Consider the following 9,290-nt stretch of genomic DNA (forward strand, 5'->3'; position numbering starts at 1 on the left):
GTTTAGAATCTGACAAACTTGGATATTAATCCACTTCTGCCACTTACTCTAAATTTAAACAATTTATTGTTTAATCTCAGATTCCTCATCTGTGACATGGAAATCTATGTCTGTGTAGGTTTGTTAACATAATTGCTAAGATTATATAAACCATCAGGATTATATAAAATACATGAGATGTTATTAAAATTTAATTTTAAAAAAAGCCAGCAGTTTTCAGGAGATTGAACAAATGGGATTCTCTGGACTACAATCCTTGAAGTCATAATATCTATCTTATACTGTCCTAATAATTAGATAATTACTTAGTTTTCCATTTTATGTTCTTAATATATACCTTACTATATAGTCTATTCCTATCACTGTTACAAACTTATTTCTGTCCATCTATCTATATAGGAGAAAAATGATTAGTTGTTATAACCATTCTCCAATGAGGAAAAAATATCACCAAACTGAACTCTCCTAGTCAACTCAAATTCTCCCGGTTTCTATATGCCCTTATTTAATCGCTCCCACCTACCTTATCAGCCTAGGTGCAACCATAGACTACCAAAATTCAGCACTTTGAGGTAGAAATTCTGATAAGGCAGATGGGCTGAGTATAAAGAAAATTCATGGACAGGGGCCCCTGAGTGGCTCAGGCAGTTAAGCATCCGCCTTTAGCTCAGGTCATGATCTTGTGGTTTTTAAGTTCGAGCCCTGCATCTGGCTCTGTGCCGATAGCTTAGTGCCTGGAGCCTGCATTGGATTCTGGGTCGCCCTCTCTCTGTCCCTCCCCACTTTCATGCACTGTTTCTCTTTCAGTAATAAACATTTTTAAAAATTATGGATAAAATGACAGGACACAATCATGGCATGTGAGTCCTGTAAAAGATCTTTTTAATGATTCACCAAATCTCCTTTTCCACAGATGAGGAAACTAAATTATGACCAAACCCAGAACCTAGAACTGAAGTTGTAATCCATTACTCAATTTTATCACTTGACATCTTTTCTTACTTAGTCACTACAAAGACTCATAAAAGACCTCTAATATGCAAACATCTAAGGAGAAATGAAGTAAAATGGAAAAAGTTGTGAAGAGGGAAGAAAAAAGATTAGAAACTGGTATGTTGCCTGGGCAACTCTCCATTTTAAAAAAGTACTCATAATCACCTGAAAACATACATTCTTCATCCCTGTAAATCCCCTATGCCTCCACAACACCTCACTGGCTGGAGTAGTTAATACCACCTGAGTTTCTAGTCTTCAATTCCTAACCCCGGGAGGTCTTATATGCCACAAGACTCTGGCTACCTTATGAGTGTAGCCCAAACAAATTGGTATTGCCCCTAGGCTCCCTATAATCTCCCCAAATTCTCTTAAAGATACAAAATACTTGGTTCCCTAGCTGATAATGAAGAGAAACCACCCATCAGCCCAATAAAAACGCTGTATCAAAACTACAAACATTAGTTCTAAGTGAGTAATTTTCTAAGCCCACAATCCCTTATCCTTAATTCCAAAATCCAAAAAGCTCCCCAAACTGAAAATATTTAACTCACTTGGTGGCAAAACTTCACCTGACCTGATCACACTCTGTGGGGAAAAAAAAAAATTTAAATTAACATCAGGCTTTTTATAGTCTTGACTTATCATGTTACATTTGAATATTCATATATTTTACTGCAAAAATAGTGTTGATTATGTCTGCTGTTCTGTCCAAAAGGATATTTTCTGAAATACATCTAGTACTAAGGATTTCAAATAAGACATCATGAGCTTTATAAGCAATAAGCCTTTGATCTTCAGGTTTTAGAATTTCAGCTTTATTCCTGGGACCACCTACTAGCTCAGTGACTTTGAATAAGTCCTTGGTTCCTACTAAGTTTGGGATAATTACAAGTTATTGTTCCCGAAGAATCAAAAGAACTTCATGACCTATCAGTGACTAGAACATCAGAGGTGAAATCAGGAAGAGCAGCTCGCCTGAGACACATTTCTTATCTGTCTGCATCTGAGACAACGTGTAAAGATGCCCTAGCGGCAGATGTACAGACAGACTGCTGTTCTTGGGGAGGTAGGAGCAAGAGCCACAGGAAACAGAACTAAAAAGTGGGCTTTTGAGATGGCAGGTAATTCCAGAGAAAAAAATTCCAAGAAAGACAGTCACAAAGAATGCCAGAGAGAAAGGAATCTTTAAAAGAAACAGAAAGAACCATCCAAGAGAGAAGGTAAAAAATCACAGCCCTGAGGGTGTCATGCTAAGTGAAATAAGTCAGGACAGATACCATATGTTTTCACTTGTAAGTGGAATAGAAGAAACTTACCAGAGGACCGTGGGGGAGGGGAAGGGGAAAATATAGATGGAGCCGAGGAGGGAGGCAGGCCATGAGAGACTCTTGAATCCTGACAACAAACTGAGGGCTGATGGGGGAGGGGCAGAGGGGAAGGGGATGATGGGCATGGAGGAGGGCACTTGTGGGGATGAGCACTGGGTGTTACATGGAAACCAACTTGACAATAAACTATAAAAGAAAAAAATTGTGAGGTATGAAAATAGTTTGAAATCATAAAAATAAAATTTCTTTCTATGTACATGTGGTGGGGTAGAAGGGGTAGAAGTTTTGTTACTGTAAAAATCTCTGTTGGGCTTCTAATTCAATATATTTTTTCCTTTGAATAAAAATGGCTTATGATTTAAAAAAAAAACACCACAGCATCATCAAAGTCAAGATAAGACAACTTTTTAAAGTGAGTGACTAGAGGGGCGCCTGGGTGGCTCAATCAGTTAAGCGTCCAGCTTCAGCTCAGGTCATGATCTCACAGTCCATGGGTTCGAGCCTCACATCAGTCTGTGCTGACAGCTCAGAGCCTGGAGCCTGCTTCAGATTCTCTGTCTCCCTCTTTCTCTGCCCCTCCCCTGCTAGCGCTGTCTGTCTCTCAAAAATAAATAAAAAACATTATAAAAATAAAATAGAGTGACTAGAATTATTAAATGCTGGGAAAGATGAGGGATTTTGAGGTGTGTGAGCAAAGGGAAACTACTTTGGAAGGAAGTCACTGCAGATTTTGAAAGTATAGTTTCAGTAAAGACTACAAAGGAATGTGTGATGTGTGGAGAAGAAATGAAGATGACAGATGCAGAAGACTCACTTGAGATAAATACAAATAATTCTAGTAGAGACATAAAAAAAGGAAAACTATAAATATAATGGTACATACTTCATGCATTTGAAAAATGAAAGGGAGTAACATTTTCTGCTTTTTAGAATAATCTAATCATTTCTCCCCTTATTAGCATCAATTTTCTATTTATCCAGGGCTTGGAAAGCATCTAATTTATTATTCTGCTTAAAACTTTGATAAGGAGAAAGAACTATAATTTGCAGATGATGGAGCGAAGGCACAGAGTTCAAGTACTTTGTTCATTACTATTACTATTTCTAGTTAGTAAGCTTTTATTGATTACATACTATCTACACAGAGTCATATTAGTGCTATACTTATTATACTGCCTGGCATTATTCAGTGCTTAATAATTTTTTAACTGAGTTGAACTAGGAATATTTGGATTTAATGTCACTATAATCAATACAGACCTCTGGAATACCAGGCACTTTCTTAGTTCTGAGAAACAGATTTGAATAAACCCACATGTACACCAAAAAAATGGAATATAAAGAATATAGATCAAATCACAGTTCGGGGGATCTTACTGTCTTATGGGAAGGCAGACGCGGTGTAAGAGAATAAGAGCTATAAAAAGAACTGTACATACACAGTGGGCACAGAAAGACCAATTCTTCCGGGGAGGGGGGGAGTGTGAGAAAAAAAACCACCAGGAATTTTTTTTAAGTTGGCAAAAAACCCTAAAAACAAAGAAACAAAAAAAAGCAGGAATTTAAAAAAAAATAGAGACAAGCTGCTCTACTGACCTGGGGCTTGATCACTCAGCACTTTTCCTTCAACTTGAAGGAGTTCCTGTAAAACCACCAGAATTCTGAGGGCCTCAATCGGGAAGCCTTGTATCGTATACACATTACCAATTCTAGTAAACAACAGTTCTAACAAGCCCACCATACATGCAGCTCATTCAGAACCTCACATAATAGGGCCTACAAAGAACTTTAAACTCACGCAGGCCAATGCCCTACCTTAACAAAACTCCTGAGGGCCTGACTGGTACATGTCTTGCCAAATTAGTAGTAGTTTGAAGCCTAGAACCAGGCCAGTGTCCATTCCACTCCAACTCTCGGACTCGTTTTCTAGCCTCTAGTCATTCTTAAAGTCTCATACAATTTTTTTCCACCATGAAAACGTTTATATTTTTTTTTAACATAGGTGATTAAGTGCCTTCTCAGGAATATATTTTTTCTTCAAAAATTTTGTTACAACTTTCAAACATACACTAAAATAGAGAAAACAATATAATACACTCTCATATAAACTATTAATATACTCTCAAATAACCATAAAATACTCTCTATTGATCAAATTCAATAGTTTTTAAGATTTGATACATGTATTTTATCTCTTTCTTTCTCCCTGTTACCACAAAATTCTAAAGTAAATTCCTGACATTGTGTCAATGTCATTTCAATCCTAAATACTTCTATGTGTGTGTATGAAAAGTAAAGACAATTTGTTGTATCACCACAATATGGTCACATGTACAAAATTAACAATGATTCCTTAGTAACATCTAATATCCGATCAATATATGTCTGAAAAAGTCTTTTTTTTTTTTATAGTTATTCCAGTTCTTTAAAATATTTGAGTCACTATAAAACAGTATTCAAGATTTGGATTCAGCAATACTATTTCTCTTGCTTTTTACAACTTCTATTCTGAACTTGTACCTACGTACAAGGGTCTTATCTGTGCGTCGTTAACTTCAGGCACACCTCCCCAATCCTCATCGCAGCCTTGATATATTTTTAACACGTCAGTGATTACTTCACATATCCTTCCTGCTTTTTCACCCCAATACACATAAATTATGGCCCTCTCATTACTTTCTCCAGTCTATTAAAATTACAGTAAAGCCCCATTAAAAAGACTCTTTTTATATTACAGATAAAACCACATTTGTTATGTATATGTGTGTGTGTGTGTATATGTATATATACATAAGTATGTGACTCATACAGCTGTGTTCATAATTCACTAAACCTACACATTTTCCTTTCTGTGTCAATGCGAAACGGAAGATTGAGTTTGGCTGTATTTGTCTTTTAAGTTTATTTTTGAGAGAGAGAGGAGAGAGAGAGAGAGAGAGCACAAGCAAGTATGAAGGGGAGGGGCAGAGAGAGGGAGGCACAGAATCTGAAGCAGAATCCAGGCTCTGAGCTGTCAGCACAGAGCCTGACACAGGGCTTGAACTCATGAACTGAAAGATCATAACCTTAGCCTAAGTCAGACACTCAACCAACTGAGCTACCCAGGTGCTCCTGGCTGTATTTGTAAAGTTGGTATGGTTACTTTCTTAGCCAGTGCTTCCAAAAGTGATCGCTTTTATGGAATCTAATTGTTCTTTAAATCTCAGCTTGAAACTCTTTCCTTTTTCAGAATATTTTAAACAAATAAGGAAATTTTCTCAAGATACCTATGACCCAATTGGAAAACTTAAGCCTTCTATAAATATCTCAGGCCATTCCATAAGCCTTAGTTTATTAGTGGGCTAAATGCTCTAGCAAAAATATTGTCAGACTGGATTAAAAAACAAAGCCTAACTCTTGTGCTATTCAAAATACACATATATTAAGAAGGATGTAAAAGTATTAAAAGTAAAATGGAAGAAAAATATTTACCATACAAACACTTGCAAAGAAGCAGTGAGTGTATTTGGAGTAATATCAGGCAAAAAAAGTATTTAAGGCAAAAAAGCAGTAGAATATATAGAGAGGGATAATTAATAAGAATAAAAAGCTCGATTCATATGAAAGATACAAGAATTCTACATGTGTATGCACCTAATAATGTGGCCTCAAATAGATAGAGCAAAAATTACAGAACTAGAGGTAAAATCATGAGTAGAAATTGATAATCATGAATTTAAATTGATAGAATATATGGACTATACACATACAATTTAAACAAAAAGAAGACACTTAGGATGATGGATATGATCAGATTATCCTCACAACAGCTCAAATAAATTTTCAAATGCATATAGAACATTTTAAAAAATTAAGCAGGTATTAAGTTTCTCAAATTTTTCAATTAGTGAAATCATAGGATATCTTTCTCTGACTTATTTTGCTTAGCCTAATACCCTCCAGCTCCATCCATGTTGTTGCAAATAGCAAGATTTCATTATTTTTCCTTGCCAAGTAGCATTCCAGTATATGAGTGTGTGTGTGTGTGTGTGTGTGTGTGTGTGTGTGTGTGCGTGCGCGTGCATGTGTCATATCTTCTGAATCCATTCATCAATTAATGGAAATTTGGGCTCTTTCCATAATGTGGCTATTGTTGATAGCACTCCTATAAACACTGGGGTGCATGTGCCCCTTCAAATCAGCATGTTTGTATATTTTGGATAAATTCCCAGTAGTGCAATTGTTGGGTTATAGGGCAGATCTATTTTTAATTTTTTGAGGAGACTCTTTACCGTTTCTCAGAGTGGCTGCACCTGTGTGCATTCTCACCAACAGTGCAACAGAGCTCCCCTTTCTCCACATCCTCACCAACATCTGATGTTTTCTGAGCTGTTTCTTTAGCCACTCTGACCAGTGTGAGGTGGTATCTCATTGTGCTTTTGATTTGCATTTCCCTGATGATGAGTGATACTGAGCATCTTTTCATGTGTCTGTCTGCCATCTGGATGTCTTCTTTGGAGAGGTGTCTATTCAGGCCTTCTGCCCATTTCTTCACTGGATTATTTGTTTTTTAGGTGTTGAGTTTTCTAAGTTCTTTATAGATTTTGGATACTAACCCTTCATCCTTTATGTTATTTTCAAATATCTTCTCCTATTCTGTTGGCTGCCTTGTAGTTTTGTTGGTCGTTTCCTTTACTGTGTAGAAGCTTTTTACACAGTAAAGGGGTCCCAAGAGTTCATTTTTGCTTTTATTTCCCTTGCCTCTAGAGACATGTAAAGTAAGTTACTGCAGCTGAAGTCAGAGAGATTGCTGCCTATTTTCTCCTCTATGATTCTGATGGTTTTGTTTCCTCCTCTAGGATTTTGATTGTTTCCTGTCTTACATTGAGGTCCTTCATCCATTTTGAGTTTATTTTTGTGTATGGTGTAAGAAAGCGGTCCAGGTTCATACTTCTGCAAGTTCCTGTCCAGTTCCCCTAGCACCATTTCCTAAAGAGACTCTTTTTTTCCATTGGATACTCTTTCTCACTTTGTCAGATGAACATAAGGGAAGGGAAGGTAAAGAAAGATAAAAACAGAGAGGGAGGCAAACCATAAGAGATTCTTAAATACAGAGAACAAATGTGTGTGGGGGGGTACTAAATGGGTGATGGGCATTAAGGAGGGCATTTTTCAGGATGAGCACTGGGTGTCTTATGTAAGTGACGAATCACTGGGTTCTACATTGTATATTAATGAACTTGAGAATGAATTTTTTAAAAATTGAGCATGTGCTGCAAAGCAAGCCTCAACAAATTCAAAGAAATCACAGAGATGTTCTCTGACTACAATGTAACTAAGCCAAATGACAGTATTTTTAAAAGATAACTTGAAAATTCCCAAATTTTTATAAAATAAGAAATCTACATCTGGAAACTGAGGTAATTGCAACCCTGAATGAGCAACAAAAATCAACTGATGAGAATATTCCATTGTTCACCACCTCATGTTTGGAAGCAGTTCCACAACTTTGGACCTTAGTAATACCCAGAAATATGAGACAGCTGGCCAAAAAGTACCCTAAAAGGAAGATGCTGGACTCCTGCTTTATATGACTAAGGGATATGGAGAAGGGACCAAGTGATTAAAGAAATAGAAAAGATACCATCCTATCTGTTGTTCTCACTGGTGAAGTGGGTCTTTGTTGTTATACCTTGTTCATCAAGCAATCAAAGATTTATAAATGCATTGTTAAGGTAGAGGATTTGAAATCAAATTTTTATTTAGAGTTTATAGTAATATGGCTCCCTTTTCAATAATTTTTAAAATTACCTATATTCAAAAAGTATAGACATTTATCTTTAGAATATGTTAATTATATTTAAAAATCAAATCTAATAATGAAGGTATGATTTTCCAACTGTACCACACTTATTTTACTTATATTATTCAGTTCAGCATTACTGCACCACTGTGAATTAGATCAACTTACAGTTTTGGTATTCAAGATTCAGAGCTATTGTTTGAAAAGTTAAATGAAACACCCAGGTTTTCTGGATCAAGTCACTGCATAATACGACAGAGACCTTCATATAAACAGACAAATACCTGAAAGAACCTTAGGGTAAAGAGTATATAAGGGATTGATATTTCTTTCCCTATCCACCCTGGCCAATGTCCATTTCAACTACCTCCGTCTTTGAATTTTTAGAACAAAAGGGGATAAAGATTGAAATGCTACTTATCAAAAGAACTTGAAAGGAGATTCCTGCTTCTCCTTCCCCATCTGTCCCAAAACTGGTCAAAGGGCACTTGTATCGGAGTCATATGAGTCCTCATTACCAATGAAGGGCTCTAGCCTTGTCTCTAAAATCTGTGCCTGGGACCTCTCAAGCACTTTATGGGATATTCATTTTTAACAGCTTTCTCAAGTGGTTACTCAGCACATGTATGTGTAAGGACCATGGCCTCTTCCTTCCAAAGACTGCCTTACATATTAGTTTAACGTTCTATTTAAGTTATTTGACCAACAGCATTTTCAGTATCATATCATTGCTTATAAAGCCCTAACAAACGGGTCTATGTTTAAGTCATTATGAATCACAGACTATTACTCTTTGCATTTTTCTATCCCACAGTTAATTGACCAGAAATGGATCTGCTTATGAATCAGCTTTTGGAATAAATGCTGTGTTGTTTTAAAATATTTCCCTTCTGTTTTAAACTATTAGAACAAACAATGGCCTGAGGAAAATATATAAAACATCAAAAGAAAGGCCAACACTAAAATTGGAACCTTACAATAAAATGATATTGAAAATATGAATATGGCTTGTCTAGTCTAATTCTACCAGAAAGTCAATTACTCCCTTTCATTCTGTCAGACAGTCACCACAGTAGTATTTAGGTCTTACTTAATTCTGATGAAATGTACTTTCATTAATAAAATTAGATGATATGAGGTTAAGTAAACTTGTGCTTTAGAAATGACAACGCTTAGTGGAAAAA

The sequence above is a fragment of the Suricata suricatta genome, chromosome 6, assembly GCF_006229205.1.
Source record: "Suricata suricatta isolate VVHF042 chromosome 6, meerkat_22Aug2017_6uvM2_HiC, whole genome shotgun sequence".
NCBI classification, from domain to species: domain Eukaryota; kingdom Metazoa; phylum Chordata; class Mammalia; order Carnivora; family Herpestidae; genus Suricata; species Suricata suricatta.